Below are 23721 nucleotides of genomic sequence, written 5' to 3'. Positions count from 1 at the left end.
TAATCCAGGACAAAGGGGTGATCCCACTTAGAAAACCTTGGTTTCCTCTGAGGTCTGAGCCTCATTGCTCCCTTGAAGAACTGTTTTGTGAGAGGGTGCTTGGCCCAAGAGACACCTGAAAAGGCAGATATTGCGGAAACTTGGACCCGCAAGGAGCTCACCGATAAGGACAAGTCCAGGCCTGTCTGAAGAAAGCCAATAACATCCCTTATCTTCGGGTCTTTACACGAACCGTTGGTTGTGGACACATAGTCTGCAAATTTTGACCAAACTCTGATAGACCCTGTTGGTACCTGGTCTTCTAGCATTCAGTAAAGTATTGATTGCCGTGTCGGAACAACCTAACGCTTCCAGCCTTTCCCTCTCAAAAACCATGCCATCAGATGGAGCTGGGATGGACATGGGTGAAGAGTGACAAGAGATCCGGTCTGGAGGGCAGAGGAACTGGGTCCTGGAAACTGAGCTGCCACAAGGAGTGGGAACCACGGCCTGTTGGGCCAATACAGAAGAACCGCTATTACTTCGACCTCTTTCCACCTGAGCTTCGCCAGAAATCGGAGAATGATCGGAGTCGGGGGAAGGCATAAGCCTTGTGGAATCTACACTGGTCCGTCAGGGCATCCACCCCCAAGGCCTGAGGGCAACGACACCTCGTGTAATATTTCTCCAGTTTGAAATTGCACGGGGAGGCAAACAGGTCCACTTCCGGAAGGATCCCCAGAGACAGAATCCAATCGAATACCTCGCTGTGGAGAGACCATTCGTTGTTGTCCAGGGAGACTCTTGAAAGAAAATCTGCCTGGACATTTTGAACTCCTGGGAGATAAACCGCCGTCAGATCCCTCAGATTGGACTGGGCCCAGGACATAATCGGGCTTACTTCCCTCAGTAAAGAGAGACTGCGAGTAGTGATGGCCGAACGGTTCGCCCGGCGGTCGTTTCGCGGCGAATTTCCGACTTTCGCCGTCCGCGGGTTCGAACGCCTTTTTCCGTCGTTCGCCCCGGCGGACTTACGTGTTTAATGTATACAAGAACTTTAACCTTTCGTGACACGTTTATCATGTGTTACAGGACAACCAATTGAGACATGACAGCTCATGGACACTTGGACATTCCCCCTAACCTATAAATACACCCGATCCGGTGGCCATTTTACATTCTTTCTTCTGTCACTGTAGGGAAAGGATCCTGTGTGGAGTAGGGACAGAGAAAACGCTAGCTATTTGGTACACAAAAGTTCTTTTCAGGACTGGTATAGGTGTTAGGTCAGCAGCCTGAGTTTCTTTTGTCAGTTTAGATAAAGGGACAGAGCGCTGTATGCTGCTATTTTAGGGACAGCTCAGCCAGATTAGTCTTTCTTCATCATCATCATCATCATCATCATCATTAGCTGTTACTATCAGGTCCACAAAAGAGCTGTTCCAGCTAATCGTTCCAGCCTACTCTTTTTTGCCAATTTGTATAGGGACAGGCAGGAAGCAGTGTGTCAGGCAGTGAGGATAATTTTAAAGACTTGCTGTTACTATTAGTTCCACAAAGGTTCTTTTCAGGACTGGTATCAGTGGTACGGTAATAGGCTTGTACACGTATAATATTCTTTCTTCCAAATATAGAAAGAATATTATACTTGACTGCTGCCCTTCTGCTGCAGTCTGCTAATCATTCACAACTCACTTGTTCCACAAAGCTCTTTATCAGGACTGGTAACTTGGTCTGTCTAGGGTGCTACGGTACATAGGCTTGGGTGCGGTACAGTCTGCTGTTCTGTAAGGACCGCTATCGGTCCACAATACATAGGGTTGCCGTGCACTACTGCTGACCGCTGCCCTATACTGCAGCAGTCCTTCATTGGTATAGGGACTGACGTACAGTCTGCTAATCACTAACACACAACCTGCTTGGTCCACAAAAGTTCTTATAAGGACTGGTAACTTGGTATAGGGTGCTACGGTACATAGGCCTGAGTGCGTTACAGTCTGCTGTTCTGTAAGGACCGCTATCGGTCCACAATACATAGGGTTGCCGTGCACTACTGCTGACCGCTGCCCTATACTGCAGCAGTCCTTCATTGGTATAGGGACTGACGTACAGTCTGCTAATCACTAACACACAACCTGCTTGGTCCACAAAAGTTCTTATAAGGACTGGTAACTTGGTATAGGGTGCTACGGTACATAGGCCTGAGTGCGTTACAGTCTGCTGTTCTGTAAGGACCGCTATCGGTCCACAATACATAGGGTTGCCGTGCACTACTGCTGACCGCTGCCCTATACTGCAGCAGTCCTTCATTGGTATAGGGACTGACGTACAGTCTGCTAATCACTAACACACAACCTGCTTGGTCCACAAAAGTTCTTATAAGGACTGGTAACTTGGTATAGGGTGCTACGGTACATAGGCCTGAGTGCGTTACAGTCTGCTGTTCTGTAAGGACCGCTATCGGTCCACAATACATAGGGTTGCCGTGCACTACTGCTGACCGCTGCCCTATACTGCAGCAGTCCTTCAGCGGTATAGGGACTGACGCACAGTCTGCTAAACACTAACACACAACCTGCTTGGTCCACAAAAGTTTTTATAAGGACTGGTAACTTGGTATAGGGTGCTACGGTACATAGGCCTGAGTGCAGTACAGTCTGCTGTTCTGTAAGGACCGCTATCGGTCCACAATACATAGGGTTGCCGTGCACTACTGCTGACCGCTGCCCTATACTGCAGCAGTCCTTCATTGGTATAGGGACTGACGTACAGTCTGCTAATCACTAACACACAACCTGCTTGGTCCACAAAAGTTCTTATAAGGACTGGTAACTTGGTATAGGGTGCTACGGTACATAGGCCTGAGTGCGTTACAGTCTGCTGTTCTGTAAGGACCGCTATCGGTCCACAATACATAGGGTTGCCGTGCACTACTGCTGACCGCTGCCCTATACTGCAGCAGTCCTTCATTGGTATAGGGACTGACGTACAGTCTGCTAATCACTAACACACAACCTGCTTGGTCCACAAAAGTTCTTATAAGGACTGGTAACTTGGTATAGGGTGCTACGGTACATAGGCCTGAGTGCGTTACAGTCTGCTGTTCTGTAAGGACCGCTATCGGTCCACAATACATAGGGTTGCCGTGCACTACTGCTGACCGCTGCCCTATACTGCAGCAGTCCTTCATTGGTATAGGGACTGACGTACAGTCTGCTAATCACTAACACACAACCTGCTTGTTCCACAAAAGTTCTTATAAGGACTGGTAACTTGGTATAGGGTGCTACGGTACATAGGCCTGAGTGCAGTACAGTCTGCTGTTCTGTAAGGACCGCTATCGGTCCACAATACATAGGGTTGCCGTGCACTACTGCTGACCGCTGCCCTATACTGCAGCAGTCCTTCATTGGTATAGGGACTGACGTACAGTCTGCTAATCACTAACACACAACCTGCTTGGTCCACAAAAGTTCTTATAAGGACTGGTAACTTGGTATAGGGTGCTACGGTACATAGGCCTGAGTGCGTTACAGTCTGCTGTTCTGTAAGGACCGCTATCGGTCCACAATACATAGGGTTGCCGTGCACTACTGCTGACCGCTGCCCTATACTGCAGCAGTCCTTCATTGGTATAGGGACTGACGTACAGTCTGCTAATCACTAACACACAACCTGCTTGGTCCACAAAAGTTCTTATAAGGACTGGTAACTTGGTATAGGGTGCTACGGTACATAGGCCTGAGTGCGTTACAGTCTGCTGTTCTGTAAGGACCGCTATCGGTCCACAATACATAGGGTTGCCGTGCACTACTGCTGACCGCTGCCCTATACTGCAGCAGTCCTTCATTGGTATAGGGACTGACGTACAGTCTGCTAATCACTAACACACAACCTGCTTGGTCCACAAAAGTTCTTATAAGGACTGGTAACTTGGTATAGGGTGCTACGGTACATAGGCCTGAGTGCGTTACAGTCTGCTGTTCTGTAAGGACCGCTATCGGTCCACAATACATAGGGTTGCCGTGCACTACTGCTGACCGCTGCCCTATACTGCAGCAGTCCTTCAGCGGTATAGGGACTGACGCACAGTCTGCTAAACACTAACACACAACCTGCTTGGTCCACAAAAGTTTTTATAAGGACTGGTAACTTGGTATAGGGTGCTACGGTACATAGGCCTGAGTGCAGTACAGTCTGCTGTTCTGTAAGGACCGCTATCGGTCCACAATACATAGGGTTGCCGTGCACTACTGCTGACCGCTGCCCTATACTGCAGCAGTCCTTCATTGGTATAGGGACTGACGTACAGTCTGCTAATCACTAACACACAACCTGCTTGGTCCACAAAAGTTCTTATAAGGACTGGTAACTTGGTATAGGGTGCTACGGTACATAGGCCTGAGTGCGTTACAGTCTGCTGTTCTGTAAGGACCGCTATCGGTCCACAATACATAGGGTTGCCGTGCACTACTGCTGACCGCTGCCCTATACTGCAGCAGTCCTTCATTGGTATAGGGACTGACGTACAGTCTGCTAATCACTAACACACAACCTGCTTGGTCCACAAAAGTTCTTATAAGGACTGGTAACTTGGTATAGGGTGCTACGGTACATAGGCCTGAGTGCGTTACAGTCTGCTGTTCTGTAAGGACCGCTATCGGTCCACAATACATAGGGTTGCCGTGCACTACTGCTGACCGCTGCCCTATACTGCAGCAGTCCTTCATTGGTATAGGGACTGACGTACAGTCTGCTAATCACTAACACACAACCTGCTTGGTCCACAAAAGTTCTTATAAGGACTGGTAACTTGGTATAGGGTGCTACGGTACATAGGCCTGAGTGCGTTACAGTCTGCTGTTCTGTAAGGACCGCTATCGGTCCACAATACATAGGGTTGCCGTGCACTACTGCTGACCGCTGCCCTATACTGCAGCAGTCCTTCAGCGGTATAGGGACTGACGCACAGTCTGCTAAACACTAACACACAACCTGCTTGGTCCACAAAAGTTTTTATAAGGACTGGTAACTTGGTATAGGGTGCTACGGTACATAGGCCTGAGTGCAGTACAGTCTGCTGTTCTGTAAGGACCGCTATCGGTCCACAATACATAGGGTTGCCGTGCACTACTGCTGACCGCTGCCCTATACTGCAGCAGTCCTTCATTGGTATAGGGACTGACGTACAGTCTGCTAATCACTAACACACAACCTGCTTGGTCCACAAAAGTTCTTATAAGGACTGGTAACTTGGTATAGGGTGCTACGGTACATAGGCCTGAGTGCGTTACAGTCTGCTGTTCTGTAAGGACCGCTATCGGTCCACAATACATAGGGTTGCCGTGCACTACTGCTGACCGCTGCCCTATACTGCAGCAGTCCTTCATTGGTATAGGGACTGACGTACAGTCTGCTAATCACTAACACACAACCTGCTTGGTCCACAAAAGTTCTTATAAGGACTGGTAACTTGGTATAGGGTGCTACGGTACATAGGCCTGAGTGCGTTACAGTCTGCTGTTCTGTAAGGACCGCTATCGGTCCACAATACATAGGGTTGCCGTGCACTACTGCTGACCGCTGCCCTATACTGCAGCAGTCCTTCATTGGTATAGGGACTGACGTACAGTCTGCTAATCACTAACACACAACCTGCTTGTTCCACAAAAGTTCTTATAAGGACTGGTAACTTGGTATAGGGTGCTACGGTACATAGGCCTGAGTGCGTTACAGTCTGCTGTTCTGTAAGGACCGCTATCGGTCCACAATACATAGGGTTGCCGTGCACTACTGCTGACCGCTGCCCTATACTGCAGCAGTCCTTCATTGGTATAGGGACTGACGTACAGTCTGCTAATCACTAACACACAACCTGCTTGTTCCACAAAAGTTCTTATAAGGACTGGTAACTTGGTATAGGGTGCTACGGTACATAGGCTTGAGTGCGGTACAGTCTGCTGTTCTGTAAGGACCGCTATCGGTCCACAATAGATAGGGTTGACGTGCACCACTGCTGACCGCTGCCCTATACTGCAGCAGTCCTTCAGCGGTATAGGGACTGACGTACAGTCTGCTAAACACTAATACACAACCTGCTTGGTCCACAAAAGTTCTTATAAGGACTGGTAACTTGGTATAGGGTGCTACGGTACATAGGCTTGAGTGCGGTACAGTCTGCTGTTCTGTAAGGACCGCTATAGGTCCACAATAGATAGGGTTGACGTGCACCACTGCTGACCGCTGCCCTATACTGCAGCAGTCCTTCAGCGGTATAGGGACTGACGTACAGTCTGCTAAACACTAATACACAACCTGCTTGGTCCACAAAAGTTCTTATAAGGACTGGTAACTTGGTATAGGGTGCTACGGTACATAGGCTTGAGTGCGGTACAGTCTGCTGTTCTGTAAGGACCGCTATAGGTCCACAATAGATAGGGTTGACGTGCACCACTGCTGACCGCTCACCTATACTGCAGCAGTCCTTCAGCGGTATAGGGACTAAGAGTTTTGTCACAGGGTCATTTAAAAAATGACATGCAGAGGAAGAGGCAGGCCCTTCCGCAGGGGTGGTAGGGGTAGGGCAGGAGCAACAGGCTTGAGCCAAAGTGGGAAGTTGCAGAAGGTGCGTTCAATTACTTTAAAGGATGCACCAGACTTGGTTGAGTGGCTCGCTCAGCCTTACTCTTCTGCACCCTCCTCATCCTCTCGATCTGCACCCTCTTCTTCACTCTCTGCTATGTGCACCCCCAAAGACACTACCACCAACAACACGACCACCACCACCACCACCACATACCTTCCGCTTGAGTCACTGGAATTATTTTCCGATCCATATCAAGAGGACATTTCTGATGCGCAGCCACTCTTGGTATTGGATCAGGAAGAGGAGGTAGCAACAAGCGCTACTCAGCAGTCTGACGCCAGTACCCAGATCAGCCCAAGGAGGAGGTTGGTCCCCGGTGTTGCTGCCTACTCTACTTATAGCGGTGGGGAAGGTGACGTTGATGATGACGTGTCTAGTGATGTCACGTGGGTGCCCACAAGAGAGGAAGAGGAGGGGAGTTCAGAGGGAGATATGGACCAGCAGATAGGGAGGAGAAGCAGCAATGACTTACATTGCACAGCAGGGACAAAGCAGACTGCAAATGTATCAGGAGCGAGTCATCGACCATGTACGGTCACATCTGGCGCTCCCAGGACACCGGCACATGGCTCCGCAGTGTGGGCTTTTTTTAACGTGTCCGCTGCTGACAATAGCGTTGCCATCTGCAATCTTTGCAGTCAACGCGTTAGTCGCGGTAAGCCCAATACTCACCTAGGGACGACCGCCTTAAGAAGGCACATGAGCAGCCATCACCGAGCCCAGTGGGAGCAACGGAACACACAAAGCCACACTGCAGGCTCTCACCGTCCAGCCTCGTCTTCTACTTCTCCTTCTCCTCTCTCCTCACAATTGTCCTCCACTCCACCTTCCATCACGCCAAGCTCACATTTTTCTGCAAAAAGGCAGGCTTCCGTGGGCCTAATGTTTGAGCGTAAAAAAATGATGACGCCGGATAACCCTCTTGCCCAACGGTTGGCGGCTGGCTTGTCAGAACTCATAGCCCGCCAACTACTGCCATATAAACTGGTGGACTCGGAGGCCTTTCGCAAATTTGTGGCCATTGGAACACCACAATGGAAGGTCCCAGGAAGGAAGTATTTCTCAGAGAAGGGCATCCCAGAGCTATATGGCCATGTTCAGCGGCAAGTGAATGTATCTCTGGCACACAGTGTCGGTGCCAAGATACATCTGACCACAGACACGTGGTCTAGCAAACACGGGCAGGGAAGGTATATCAGTTTTACTGCCCACTGGGTGAACCTTCTGACGGCCGTCAAGCATGTAACCCGTGGCACCCGTGTAGATTTGGTTTTACCGCCACGGATTGCATGCAGGCCTGACTCTTCTTCTCCTCCTCCTACTCCATCCTCCTCCCTCTCCTCCTCAGCTGCCTCCTCCTTTTCCGCTGCTAGCGTCTCTTCCACTGCACCGCCCAAGCTCCCCAGAACCTATTCCACATGCCAGGTGAGACGTTGCCATGCCGTGCTGCGTCTGTTGTGCCTGGAAGCAAAGAGCCACACTGGCCCGGCACTCCTTTCAGCTTTGCGTTCACAGGCAGATGAGTGGCTAACACCGCTCAATTTGACAGTTGGTAAAGTGGTGTGTGACAACGGTGCCAATCTGCTTAGCGCATTGAAACAGGGCAAAATCACGCACGTGCCGTGCATGGCACACGTCTTAAACTTGGTCGTGCAGCGATTCCTTGTCAAATACCCTGGGGTCCAGGACATCTTGCGGCAGGCAAGGAAAATCTCGGCCCATTTCAGAAGATCTTACACGGCCATGGCTCGCCTTGCTGACATTCAGCGGCGACACCATCTGCCGGTCAGACGTCTTATTTGCGATTGCCCGACGCGATGGAACTCAACCTTCTATATGCTTGATAGGCTGCTCCAGCAGAAACGTGCAGTTAACGTCTACCTGTATGAACTCTGCGAAAGAAACGGTTCTGGGGAGCTGGGTTTTTTTTCACCGCGCCAGTGGCTGCTCATGCGCGACACATGCAGACTTCTGCGGCCATTTGAGGAGATCACCAAACTGGTCAGTCGCAGCCATGGCGCCATCAGTGACATGGTACCTTATGCCTTCTTTCTGGAGCGTGCATTGCGTCGTGTCATTGATCAGGCTGTGGAGGAGCAGGAGCGGGAAGATGAGGAAGTCGCAATGCTGGATGAATTCCCAGGGGGGGCTACTCTATCTGAGACAAGTCAACAACAGGAGTCTGATGAGGAGTCAGAGGAGGATGGTGCCGGGGCGGATGAGCAGGAGCAAGAAGAGCATGCTTTAAACCTTTCTGGGATCCCTGTTGTGCGAGGATGGGGAGAGGAGAATGAAGAGGACGACATTATCCTGGATGATGAGCAGGAGCCAGGCCACCACACCGCTTCCACTTTAGTGCAAATGGGGGCCTTCATGCTCCAGTGTTTTAATAGGGACCCCCGTATAAAAAGCATGAGGGTCAAGGACCAGTACTGGGTGGCAACGTACTTAGACCCCCGGTACAAACACAAAATGGCGGAAATGTTACCGCCGTCGCAGAGGGCTGTCAGAATGCAGCACTTCCAGGCCTTGCTTCGAGAAATGCTGCATTCTGCTTTTGCGTGCGCTGGCAGAGGAGCAATTCCCACTCCCAGAGAAGGATTTGCGGGTACCAATCCAACAGCGCCTGCAAGAAGAGGCCGGTTTGAAGATGTGTTGGTGACTTCGGATATGAGGTCATTCTTTCAGCCGACCCATCGACAGGTGTCATCCGGATCCAGCATCAGGGAACGCCTAGACCGTCAGGTGTCCGACTACATTGGGTTAACGGCCGATGTGGACGCTCTGAGGAGTGATGAACCCCTAGACTACTGGGTGGGCAGGCTTGACCTCTGGCCAGAGCTTGCCCAATTTGCAATCGAACTGTTGGCTTGCCCCTCATCCAGTGTCCTGTCCGAAAGGACGTTCAGCGCAGCAGGGGGGATTGTGACCGATAAGCGTACTCGCCTAGCTCACCACAGTGTTAACTACCTCACATTTCTAAAAATGAATGAGGCATGGATCTCGGAGGAATTCAACACATGTGATCAGTAGACCATGTATATGTCTATAAACAATTTTTGGAATCAAGCACACAGACCTTCTTAATTCATTTGGCTCACTTCCCTGACCCAAAAAAGCACACCGTACTATATGCCCCTACCCTCCTCTTTGAAGAGGTTGAGCGGTGTCATATTTCTACTGGGGCTGCTTATTATGAGGGGTTCCCACCATCCCTGTGCTGTGCTGACTTCCTCCTGGGTGTTCTTATTATGAGGGGCTCCCACCATCCCTGTGCTGTGCTGACTTCCTCCTGGGGGTTCTTATTATGAGGGGATCACACCATCCCTGTGCTGTGCTGACTTCCTCCTGGGGCTGCTTACGGTGCTGCTGTCAGCGCTGTATGTCACGGAGCTGCTGTCAGCGCTGTATGTCACGGAGCTGCTGTCAGCGCTGTATGTCACGGAGCTGCTGTCAGCGCTGTATGTCACGGAGCTGCTGTCAGCGCTGTATGTCACGGAGCTGCTGTCAGCGCTGTATGTCACGGAGCTGCTGTCAGCGCTGTATGTCACGGAGCTGCTGTCAGCGCTGTATGTCACGGAGCTGCTGTCAGCGCTGTATGTCACGGAGCTGCTGTCAGCGCTGTATGTCACGGAGCTGCTGTCAGCGCTGTATGTCACGGTGCTGCTGTCAGCGCTGTATGTCACGGAGCTGCTGTCAGCGCTGTATGTCACGGAGCTGCTGTCAGCGCTGTATGTCACGGAGCTGCTGTCAGCGCTGTATGTCACGGAGCTGCTGTCAGCGCTGTATGTCACGGAGCTGCTGTCAGCGCTGTATGTCACGGTGCTGCTGTCAGCGCTGTATGTCACGGAGCTGCTGTCAGCGCTGTATGTCACGGAGCTGCTGTCAGCGCTGTATGTCACGGAGCTGCTGTCAGCGCTGTATGTCACGGAGCTGCTGTCAGCGCTGTATGTCACGGAGCTGCTGTCAGCGCTGTATGTCACGGTGCTGATGTCAGTGCTCTGTATTACGGTGCTGCTGTCAGTGCTCTGTATCTCCTGCACCCTCTTGTTTGCCTACCCTGGTCCCTGACCTTCCCTCTCCTCCATTGCCTTCATTAGCTCCATAGTCCTGAATTGTCAGAACAATTTCCCAAATAAAAAAAAAATGCTTGTAGTTATCGATCCCAAATTCACCTCATACATGTATTATGCTATTGTCCAGGTGGTGGGACTACGTGCTACCCCCTAATAATTACCCCGTGGCCGCAAATTCGACCTAAAGGTTTGCGAAATTCGCCTCCCATTGAAGTCAATGGAGCCCGCGGCGAACGGTCGTTTTCGCGAACGTTTGTGCCCGTTCGCGTTTCGCGTTCGCGAAACGTCCCGTCGGAAGTTCGTCCATCACTAACTGCGAGTACCCCCCTGTCTTTTGACGTAGGATACAGCTGTTGTATTGTCCATTCGAAGGAGAACTGAAGCTCCTGACGTCAGGTGAAGAAAGGCTTGCAGTGCTTGGAAGGCGGCTCGTAGTTCCAGCACGTTCGATACCACGCTCTGGGCAGGGAAATCCCAACTGCCTTGGGCTACTTCCGAGAGACGAGAGCACCCCAACCTCTGTTGCTGGCATCCGTTGTCACTGTGACCCAGGAAACAGGTGCTATGGAATGACAATGAAGAAGATTTTTCCGCTGTAGCCACCAAAGGGAGACTCTCCCGTATGGAAGGGGTTATCCGGATGAGATGATCTTGAGCCCTTGGATCCCACTGTTGGAGGAACCCTTTCTGAAAGGGACGCATCTTCCATTGTGCCCACTTCACCATAGGGGCTGTGGCTACCATAGTGCCGATTATCTTTTGACAATGAGAGACCCTGAGGAGAGAAGATGACATTGCAAGCCGAATCCTGTTTCGGATCACCGGAATTTTCTCCAGGGGTAAGGAGATGGTGCTCATTACCGTATTGAACTGGGCTCCGAGAAAGATTAGAGACTGTGTTGGCTCTAGATGGCTCTTCTCCTTGTTCAGAAGCCAGCCGAACTCCGTTAGGGTAGAAATAACCTGTTCCCAATGAGACAACAGTTGCTCTTTGTCTTGAGAAAGTAGGAGCAGATCGTCCAGGTAGTGATGTAACCGGATGCGTCTGATCCTGATTAAAGCCACGACCGCCAGTAAGAGTTTTGAAAATACTCGAGGCAAAGTAGAGAGCCCGAACGGGAGACATGTAAACTGAAGATGCACCTGATCTACTGCAAACCTGAGGTACTTCTGGTAATCTTCTGCAATCGGTACGTGGAAATAGGCATCCTTGAGGTCTATTGAGATAAGCCAGTCGCCTGGTTGAATAGCCTGGCGTATTGTCAGTAGAGACTCCATTTAGAATTTTTCCTTTTTTATGAAGGAGTTTAGATGTGTCAGATCGATGACCGGTTTCCAGGAGCCATTCTTTTTGAGGACCATGAAAAGAGGGGAGTAAACTCCTTGAAACCTTTCCTCGGCTGGAACCAAGATGGCGGCTCCTTGAGCCATCAATGATTCTGTGTATGATACGAGAATCTGTCTTTTTTCTTCTGAATGAGGAAGAACCGTTGGGATAAACTGGTGAATGGGTGGATTGTTGAAGACCCATGAATGTCCTGAGGAGACCGTTTTGATGGTCCAGTAGTCCTGAATCGAGACTGCCCAGACGTGCTGAAAACGGAGTAAACGAGCCCCGACTTGCTCCGTCTGGACAGACCCCATATCAAAAGGACTTCGAAGCCTCCCGACCACCAGAAGAAGAGGCTTTTGAGGACTTTTGACCTGAAGGCTGGCTTCTTTTCCAGTTTTTCCTAAACTCGCATCCAGGTTTGTAACGATGTGCGTCCCTAGCACGTTCCAGTTCTTGCCTGGGGGGAACTCTTCTCTGACCCATGAGGTGGCGATCCTGGGGCAGAAAACCCGATTTACCCCCGGTAGCACGGGTAATAGCTGAGTCAAGCTTGTTCTCAAAGAGGGAAGATCCCTCAAAAGGAATTTTACACCATGCCTGCTTAGAGGCAGGATCCACAACCCATGGGCGCAACCACAGGGCACGTTTTGCCGTGACCGAAGAGAGCATTCCGCGAGATACCAGACGAATTACGTCCAGGGATGCCTCCCCCAGGAACGCCGAGGCCATCTTCAGTTCATGCACTGGTGAGCTCTTGACCAGCTCTTCAGAAATGCTTCCTAAGGTCGTACCTATATCATCAGTCCATGATTCCATGGCCTTAGATAACGCAGCAAGGGCTAGGGCTGGTTTACAAGCCATGCCTGCAGTAATGTAGATGCGCTTGAGGTCCGTATCTATCTTCCTTTCCAGACCATCTTTAAAGGAAACGGAATCTTCCAGAGGGAGAGTAACATGCCTCACCAACCTCATCAAAAGCGGCATCAATAAGAGGGGCCGACTCAAGATGTTTGACCTCATCGCTCTTGAAAGGATACATTTTTGCTACCTTAGAGATCAATGAATTTTTCCTCTCAACCTTGTTCCACTCATCAGAAATAATTTCACCAAGTTCTTCCAAAAAAGGAAAATTTGGGCGGTCTTTCTTGAGATGCTTGAAGTATTTCCTCTGCTTAGAGGGAGCTTCCACTGGTTCATCCCATTTTAAAGCATCTTTGACTGCTCTAACCAGGAACGGAACCTGAGAAAACTCAAAACCTGCGCCAGGTTCATCCTTTAGACTTGACACTATCACCGTGTGTCAAGACTTGAGATTCAGACCTAGAGCGGCTGAAAAAATAAAAAAATAATAAAAAAAAAAAGAGTATAAATGGTTAACTTGCTCCAGAAACCCAAATACAAACAGGCAGAGGGAAAAAAATTCCATCCTACCTGTGGCATAAGGGTTGGCCACTAGGGGGCGGTGACACATCCATCGCAGCAGAGATTTAAATGGCTAAAACAAACACAATTCAAATAAGCATGTAAAAGGTAGGAACATAGAGAGAGCAATGATATGCACACTACCACACAATAATACCCCCCCCCCCCTACCTTGAGCAGAAAAGCCACAAGCACGGGAAGTAGCTGCCTTGCTTGGAAACCTTCCAAAGCATAGCTGTCAGCTATTTAAATCTGCCGCTATGATGATGTCATTACGTTAGCAGTGCACCTGCGCTGTAACTACCGCCACTCCTACGGCGTCCGAGCGCATGCGCGACCGCCACCATTTTGTCCCAACTGCGCACGCGCTAACCAAGCCTCGATCTCAGTCGAAGCCACGCAGCTGCGCAGAGAGAGCGAATAGCGGCGGACTGGAACGCAAAGCGTTCCAGCCGCCATGGCTACAGAGCAGGTAAAGACAAACAAACACACAAAAACAGGCTGCCATGAAAATGTTATACATCACCACACTGAAGCCAGCACAATCCATCCTGGGACTGGGAGGGTCGATACACTCTCTGCACAATCGGGACATTAATAAAGGGCCTCCCGCTAATAGCTAGGACGAATGGCCATGATGCAATCTGTCAACCAATGGATGACTAAGATCTTCACAGCATCGCTCTTCAGTGCCTGTGTCCTCCCTGCTAAAAGCTGGGAAATATGGACTCCGAGAATAACCGCCATCATCATCAACGTGCAAACCACCAGGATAGGATTAAAGCTTCCGACAGGTAAGAAAACACCTTGGTCCTAGGAGGAGGACAAAAAAGGAACACAGTCTCTGGCTAGAAGCAAAGATTTATGGGAGTGGGGTCCTATGAGGTATGAGAGGCGGGGATTAACCCATACGTAGGCTGCCATGGAGTCTGTCAGGAAAGTTAAGTTATGTACAGTCTATGGCTTCACAAACTACAAAAAAAAAAATAATAACTTTTTGCTCTCAATGCATTATATGTTCAAGATACAATGCTCAGGGAGGCATACGACCACAGAAAAGGAAGTTCCCCATACAGCAATATCCATTCCAACACATTTGCATGGATTTTATTGAATTAGACAAATGTTAAAGGAAGAAATATTGTTTGGTAACCAGGCACCCTGACCAAATGGGTGGAGATATTCCCGACAGGAAGTGCAGATGCACAGACAGTGATAATGGACCTCATTTTGTAATTAAAAATATACATTTGACAGAAGTGATGAGAATTAAAGTGAAATACCATTGTGCCTATCATGCCCAATCAGCTGGATTGGTAGAAAGACATAATGACATTCTAAAAAGCAAACTGAGAAAAGCTATGGAAGAAACAGGTAAAAATAATTGGATGTACTGCCTACTAGTAGCTGTGACCAGTATGTATATCACACCAACAAAAGAAGATTTAAGCCCATTTGAAATGATAAGGCCATATAAGATACCCTTACAATCAAATGAAACACCTACTGAGCAGTCTGAGCACACACCAGCAGAATACATGTCTAGGTTATTAATACAAAGACGTACTAATGATTTTGGTTCTGGTCTAGAAGGTCCAATTTAAGAAGATGAAAAGGTGCATGTGGGAGACTGGGTCTTAATAAAAAGTAATAAGAAAAAAGCAGTGGTACTCCCAAAGGTGGGATGATCCTTTCAAAGTCCCCCTACGGCTATAAGGATAGCAGAGAGGTCTACCTGGATTCACCAGTCCCATTGTAAAAAGGTTTTACAGGCAGAGTAGGGCCAGTTGGCTACAAGAGATTCAGAAAATCCGGCTACAAAGGGAGCTCTCACACAAGGTGGCACTTGTCTCAAACCGGTGAAGTCTCCCTCCCCTTCCAACTCCCCTATCCTATCCGCTGGAACTCTGTAGCTGGTTAGGATGAAAGGGACAGTAATTATCCTTGGGTTACTGGTGACTCTAGGAGAGGCATCCATAAGAGGGGTTATACGTTATGGAAGAACAGAGGAACCTTTGGATTAGGAGAGAACAGGAAAAGCATTGAATCTAAAACTTTATAGAGGGAATAACTAGCACTATACTGGTAGACTTCTGTCAGATTGCAGATTGTGGGGAAACAACTGGGGCTAGAGGACTTCTATGGGCAGATAACTATATCTGCTGTCTCTGGAATAGAGCAGGATGTTAAGCATGGGATAAGGCCCTGTGTACCACAGCGCATCGAGATTGGGGGTATAATCAACCAGGGGCTAAAAAGAGCGGAATAAAGGAAAGACTCATAATTACAAAAGTGGCCAACTCTCCCTGCACAAATAGTAAGAACTGTAACCAACTATTAATAACATTAAAAGGAGCCGAGGAAGGAAGATCAGTGGTTGTATTCCATGGGAATATGGGTGTCAGGAACATTTTTCCTTGAGGTATTACCACCTAATAAAACTAGACAATAGGAAAAGGTAGACTCAGAAGGGAAAGAAGAAGGCCATACTAAAATAGAAGTTCTGAGTAAAACTATAAGATTTACTAACCAAACAATAGAAGATGCCATAGCTTTGGAGATGGGCTACCAAGAAAAAAAAAAATGAGTGGTTAGAATGGTTGAGGTTAAAACTCTAAAAAAGGAAAACTGTTTAGTTTGTGCCGGAGCAAGACCACATTTAGCAACAGTTCCTTTTCCTCTAGATCACAATACAGATCCAGAAGGTTTAAAATGCATGTTGCAATTAAATAAGAGCTATAAACCTGAAACAAATTCTACTTGTCACACATTGAGTTTGTTGTTTCCCCCAGTACAGAGAGCTCAGATACATCCAGCGGTTACCGCTTATCTGGGCAACTTTACTTGTTTTGCACTCCCAGGGAACCGTAGCGCGGTGGATCTTGGGCCACTACCCGATGACTACTGTGTGGAGAGGATTAACACGGACAATGGTGACTGGGTTGAACATGACATTCAGAGAGCTGATGCCTGGTGGATGTGTGAGGATAAGAAACTGCGAGCTAGACTAGCAGCCAATGCCCGAGGGGATTGCTCTATGGTCCAGCTGGCTATGCCCCTGAGAATCCTGTCAGAATACCCGTGGACTAAGAGTCGCCGACAGTATCGGAGGGACACCTCTCCCATGGGGTCATTTGACTCTCAGAGCTACATAGATGAGATTGGGGTTCCTCGCGGGGTGCCGGATGAGTTTAAAGCCAGGAATCAGGTGACAGCTGGGTTTGAGTCTCTTCTCTGGTGGGTGACTATAAATGTTGACTGGATTAAATATATATATTATAACCAACAACGATTTTTAAACTATACTAGGGATGCTGTAAAGGGCCTAGCAGAATAGTTGGCACTCACATCTCTAATGGTATGGCAGAACCAAATGGCTTTAGATATGGTCCTAGCTGAAAGAAGAGGGTATGCAAAATGTTTGGTAGCATGTGTTGTACCTTTACCCCCAACAATACAGCTCCTGGAGGGACCGTGACCAGAGCCTTGGAAGGACTGACAGCTCTATCGAATGAATTAGCGGAAAACTCAGGTATTAATGATCCATTCACAACCTGGCTTGAAGGATGGTTTGGTAAATGGACTGGACTTATCACATCATGTTTGATCTCAATCGCTGTGGCTTTGACTGTTTTGGTCACTTGCGGATGCTGCTGCATTCTCTGTATTCGAGGACTTTCACAAAAACTAATTGAAACTGCAGTCTCAAGAACAATGTATCAAACCCTTCCTACTTCTGAGGAGACCTATGTGGACATCGAAGCTCAACTTAATGACATACAGTCCGAAAGTGTATAACACAGGGACTATCAAAATGTGTTGAGATAAAATAGTCACACAAAGAGGAGGGAATGTTAGAAAAGTTTTAAATGTTTATTGTGTGACTATTAGAAAAACAATATTCCCGAGACCGATTTTTAAAACTTACTTCTGAGCACATTGTTGTATTAACTTGTTGTATCGTTTTGTCTTAACTAACTCCATAGTAAGTTGTAGGATGACTAGGTTTAACTATATATGGTAGCATAAGATTGTACAGGAAACCTTGATAGCCAAAATAAAGTACCATTCTGTACCAGACACACTATCTATGTTTCCTCAGCCAATAGAAGCATAGAGGTGGTATTCTTGTAGGTATGGGGGGGGGGGGGGGGGAAGACACATTCCTTGGTGGGACTCTTACTGCAGCTTTTGTTCTGTAAGCATGTCTCCCTTTTGTGGGCCACATCAGAAAAAAAATTGGAGTCTTTATTCAACCTTACTAACTAGGGATGAGCTTCGTGTTCGAGTCGAACATACGTTCGACTCGAACATCGGCTGTTGGCCCGTTCGGCGAATTCCGAAAGTTATGGGCCGTTCACGTCAAATTCGTGTGGCGCTCACGGCCCACAATGCACTGCGATGGCGCAGTGCATTGCTGGCTCATGATTGGCCAAGCATGCACTGTGACCCCGCATGCTTGGCCAATCACAGCGCCGGCAGCGAGGAGAGCCATGATTGGCCACAGCGCGGCGACCTTGTGTAGTGTGTTGACATCTGAAGCAGTTAGTGGGTGACCTTCAACACAGTATACACCGATCGTTATCGGCCCGATTTTTCGATCTTGCTCTTCTGTAGTGGTTGTTGTCTGCGTACCCTGACCGCAGTATAAACCGCTATATTCACCTCACCTATATAGCTAGCGATATATCTATCTTTTATAATAGAGCTTGCAGTCAGTGTTAGGAGCTTGTGCGTGCTGTCTGCGTGCTCTGTACCCAGTACACACCGCTATATCCACCTACATAGCTCTTCTCTATTTGAGCCATCTGCCATCTGCAGGAGTTATTGGAAGTTGTGTGTGCCTCCAGCACAGCACAGTATACATCTGTATTTACCCTTTATTGCTGGTGTTCTATAATAAAGGCATCTGCAGGAGTTAGTGGGTGTTGTGTGCCTCCAGCACAATATACACTACCCAACTGCTGTTTTACTCAACTCCCTTCAGGCCATTACCATGTCTGGAAGGCCAGCAAGGAGAGGCAGACAGGCGCGAGCCGATAAAAGAGGGCAAGCAGGCTCTGTGTCTAGAGACAACAGTGCTGGTTGTGGACGCGGTGCATTGTCATCAGCACGTGGCCATGGGACACACTTGTCCTTTTCGGCAGCTGGACCTGTTGAGCCGCAACATGCCAACGACTTGGTAGAGTGGATGACCAAGCCCTCTTCATCCTCCTCATCCTCTCTCACCCAGTCTCAGGGTACTAGCAAAGCAGCTGCCAACGCATCGTCTTCCCTCCTCTCAATGTCATCATAAGTGACTCCTTCTCTAGACCCACCACGTCCTCCTGAGGAGTCTCCTGAACTCTTTGAGCACAGTGTTGGGTACATGCTCCAGGAGGATGCCCAGTGTTTTGTGGGCTCTGATGATGACACTCAGCTAGAAGAAGGCAGTAGCGTGAATGCAGAGAGAGGGGATGCTCAAGAAGGACAGCAATCTGGCAGTCATGTTCCACAAGCTGCAGCATACTGCCAGGTTTGCTACAGCGATGAAGAGGGAGGGGGTGATGAGGGCACTGACTCCACGTGGGTGCCTGGTAGGAGAGGAGGAGGAGGAGGAGGAGGAGGCACATGTCCAACGAGGTAGGATGCCCTCCGGGGGCCAGCTTAGGGGCAGCACACCGACTGAATCACACCGCAGAGCTCCGCCTGTGCAGGGCGCTGCCTCTGCGCGTTATTCTAAAATTTCTTTGGTGTGGGCCTTTTTTGAGACGAGTGCATCAGATCGCACCACTGCTATTTGCAACATATGTCTCAAGCGTATCTTGCGTGGCCAAAACATCAGCCGCTTGGGCACCACATGCTTGACCAGACATATGTTGACCTGCCATGCAGCTCGTTGGCAAGCGTACCTCAAAGACCCACACCAAAGAACAAAGCGGACCTCTCCTTGCTCCTCATCAGCTGGCATCTCCAACCCCACTAGACCTTCAGTCCTCTCTGAAACCTGCTCTGAGAGGAATGAAGGTGTAGAATTAGGTGTGTCACAGCCAAGTGCTTCCGGGCACTCTGCTAGCAGTACACCCACGTCCGATTATAGCAGGCAAATGTCCCTGCCCCAGCTGCTGGATCGGCGAAAGAAGTTCACTCCCAGCCATCCACATGCCCAGCGGTTGAATGCTAGCTTGGCTAAATTGCTAGCACTTCAACTGCTGCCTTTTCAGTTGGTAGACTTGGCCCCCTTCCGTGAGTTTGTACAATGTGCGGTTCCTCAGTGGCAGGTCCCAAAACGCCACTTTTTCTCACGGAAGGCAATTCCGGCTCTCTACCGGCATATGGAAGGCAATGTCCTTGCCTCGCTGGACAGGGCGGTCAGCGGTAAGGTGCATATTACCGCTGACTCATGGTCCAGCAGGCATGGAAAGGGACGTTACCTGTCTTTCACGGCCCATTGGGTCACTCTTCTGACAGCTGGGAAGGATGCAGGACAAGGTGCAGTAGTGTTGGAGGTTGTTCCGCCACAACGCCTCCAAAATGCTACTATTGGTTGTGACACACCTCTCTCCTCCACCCCCTACTCTTCTTCTTCCTCCATGGCCTCTTCCAGTGCTCTGTCCTCAGAACCAGCGGTGCTCCGTAGGCGTTCCAGGGCTATGCAAGTATGCAGGCAAAGCGATGCCATGCCGTGCTTGCGCTGGTTTGTTTGGGGGACAGGAGCCACACTGGGGCTTATGTTTTGTCAGCTCTGCAGGGGCAGGCCGATAGGTGGTTGACACCACGCCAGCTTAAGCCAGGAATGGTGGTTTGCGACAATGGCACCAACCTCCTCTCCGCCCTCCGACAGGGACAAATGACCCATGTGCCCTGTGTAGCTCACGTCCTTAATCTGGTGGTGCAGAGGTTCTTGGGCAGGTACCCGGGCTTACAGGATGTCCTGAAGCAGGCCAGTAAAGTCTGTGTGCATTTCCGCCGATCATTTAATGCCTGTGCTCGGCTGGCTGAGCTCCAAAAGGAAGTGAACCTGCCCAAGAACCGCCTTATATGTGACATGCCCACCAGGTGGAACTCAACGTTGGCCATGCTGCAGTGGCTGCACATGCAGCAGAGGGCCATCAATGAGTACCTGTGTGACTACGGCACCAGGACAGGGTCAGGGGAGCTTGGTTTTTTCTCACCACGCCAGTGGGGCATGATCAGGGATGCATTCACTGTCCTGTCACCGTTTGAGGAGGCCACAAGGATGGTGAGCAGTGACAGTGCATGCATCAGTGACACTGTACCTCTTGTCCACCTCTTGGAGCATACGCTGCGTGGAATAATGGACAGGGCACTTGAGGAAGGAAGAGGAGGACTTCCTTGCCTCTCAAGGCCCCCTTTATCCAGACAGTGTTCCTGCTGTGCCACCCATCACACAGGAAGAGGATGAGGAGGAGGAAGAGGAGGAGGAGGAGGATTGTGTCAGCATGGAGGTGGAGGCTGGCATTCAGCATCAGCAGTCTTGTAGGGATGATTTACAGTCCCAAGAAACACGTGGACTTGTACGTGGCTGGGAGGAGGTAGCTGCGGATCATGTTGTCCTTAGTGACCCAGGGGACTCCGGACCGAATGCCTCAGCTAACCTACGCAGCATGGCCTCCCTGATCCTGCAAAGCCTGCAGAAGGATCCTCGTATTCTTCGGATCAAGGAGAGGGACCATTACTGGCTGGCCACTCTCCTTGATCCACGGTACAAGGGTAAGGTTGCCGACCTTATCTTGCCATCGCAGAGGGAGCAGAGGATGAGACATCTCCGGGGGGCCTTGCAGAAAGGTCTGTGCAACACGTTCCCAGAGACTGGGAGGTTACAAACTCCTGGTCCTGGACAACGTGTTGCTGAGGCATCGGTCAGAAGGAGCGGTGGAGAAGGTGGCCGTCTGACTGATGCTTTCAGACAATTTTTTAGTCCGCAGCCCCAAGGTATGATCGGTTCCAGCAACCATCACCAGCGTCTGATTTACATGGTGCAGGAATACCTAGGGGCAAGGTCAGACTTGGACACCTTTCCCACCGAAAATCCTCTGGCTTACTCGGTCTTGAGGATGGATCACTGGCCAGAGCTTGCACAGTATGCAATTGAGCTACTGGCCTGTCCTGCATCCAGCGTTCTTTCGGAACGCACCTTCAGTGCTGCTGGTAGCTTTGTTACCGATCACAGGGTGCACCTGTCCACCCAATCAGTTGATCGACTGACCTTCATCAAGATGAATCAGTCTTGGATCACCCACAGCTACCAAGCACCTGAGGCTGATGTAACCGAATAATTTTTTTTTAAATATCACATCCCTTCAAGACTGCCTATGCTGATGCTGAGTGACTGTCCTGTTATGTTGATTGTCTATCCTCTTCCTCCTCCGCTGATATGTTGGAAGAACATTTCTGGTTCTGGGTGATGCCATCAGCCAAATTTTTCTGTCCCTGCTTAACAGGGGCATTTAATTAAAATTTTTGATGCAATGCTTTGCAGCAGGGCTAATTCCTGCAATAAAACTAGAGTATATGGGAGAGGTTGCAGTGTCGTGGCAACAGCACCAGTGCCTAAGGCCCAATTGTTCTGCCCCTGTTTAACAGGGACATGTAAATTACAATTCTTGATATAATATTTCACAGGAGGGACCATTCCTGTGCCCACCCAGAGTAACTGTGAGGACTTCTAGTGTTGTGGCACCAGCACCACAACCACCAAAGGTCATTTTTTCTACCACTGTTCCACAATGGCATGTAATTACAATTCTTGATATAATCTTTCACAGCAGGGTGCTCCAGCGCCCACCAAGAGTCACTTTGAGGGCTTACAATGTTGTGGCAAAACCAACCCCTTGTTCCGCCATTTCTGCAGAGCATATAGGGCAGGCCCCTACTTTCAAACATCCAACTTACAAACATCTCCTACTTGCAAACGGAAGGAGACAACAGCAAGTGAGATGAAAAAAGATGTACGACAAAACAAATTATACAGGGGTGATAACCCTTCCCTATGTTTTCCAAAAAGCTTAAAAATATTTTTTTTGACTGGAGCTACACTTTAAAAATGTACCAGTTGAAAATTACAAACAGAATTTCTGGTCCTCGGTTTACCATTTGCTAACCACATTGTTGCAATACCCTGCGATACCGGACCCAGCGTCAGCCTTGTTGAACTGTTTGCCCCAGGATCTTAATAAAGCCCAAAATCGACTTTTCCTTCAGGTGATAACTGCAGCCAAACAAACGATTGTGAAGGCCTGGAGGACACCATCCCTGAATATAACTGAGACCAAGCATAGAATCACTCAGGCGATGATACACGTTAAAATAGAAGCAATAGTACTGGATAGGATCCCATTATTTAATAGAATATGGCAACCTTGGGTGGACCATTTTCTACCAAAAGATTTTGATACACGTCTTATGGCCCCTTAGCTCACGCTGATTGTTAGTTTGGACTCTACGGGTTCTCCAGGCCCTCCGACCATACCTTTCTCTCCTCTTTCTTTGCTTCCTTTCTCGTTTTGTGCCTCTTTTCCAATTCTTCTTTCTTCCTCTCATCCTGTCTTTCCCTCTCTTTTCTTTTCTCTCTCTCTGTTATATATGTGTAAAACTCTCCCAGCGGAACTTTATTCTACAACATCATCTGAGGTAATAGCTGCCACTACAGCATTGTTTGTTGCATGTTTCTCCTCCTATGGAAGTGGTTCATTTTCTTTTTCTTTTTTCTTTTTTCTTGACCCCCTTCTTGGATGCTTTTTGTTTGCTAACTTCCTTATGTGGAGGGCTCGTGAGCGTGCTTTAGCACTGTTTGGTCTATTCACTTTTGCGAAATTTAGTAGCAGCCCATTTAATTATAATCTGTTACGGTTACTAATGTAAACTGTTCTGCTTATTTCTATGTGTCTTGCTTGACTTTTCAATAAAATATTTGAAACGAGAAAATTACAAACAGATTCAACTTAACAACAAACCTACACAGTCCCTGTCTTGTTTGCACCGCCTGTATACTGCTGTTCTGAGTATATAGGGCCTGGGGGCCACATGCATTTCCTTTTTTTAATATGGGTACAGGGTTCCCCTTAATATGCGTACAAGACCCAAAGGGGCTGGTAATGGTTAGGGAGGGCTACCCATGCCATTTGTCTCAATGATTTTCAACCATATTGCAGGAACCAGATATAACATTAAAACCGCAAGCAGTTTTAAATGATGTTATTTCCGTTTAATGTCATTTTGTGCAGGGACTGTTCTAAACACGGGAAACACGTGACACTTCACAG

At 48.9% G+C, this 23721-nt stretch overlaps 1 protein-coding gene across 1 annotated transcript in view; it reads right to left on the bottom strand.

The window, feature by feature from the left end:
* The window catches only part of LOC143940234 (dehydrogenase/reductase SDR family member 4-like), a 205517-nt gene that overhangs the window by 177203 nt on the left and 4593 nt on the right, over positions 1–23721 (bottom strand). The window lies entirely within an intron of this gene.

This window comes from Lithobates pipiens, unplaced genomic scaffold (genome assembly GCF_037356315.1).
Source record: "Lithobates pipiens isolate NorthernLeopardFrog02 unplaced genomic scaffold, aLitPip1_a1.2 Scaffold_3, whole genome shotgun sequence".
NCBI lineage: Eukaryota > Metazoa > Chordata > Amphibia > Anura > Ranidae > Lithobates > Lithobates pipiens.
This window is presented reverse-complemented; position numbering and strand designations above follow the sequence as displayed.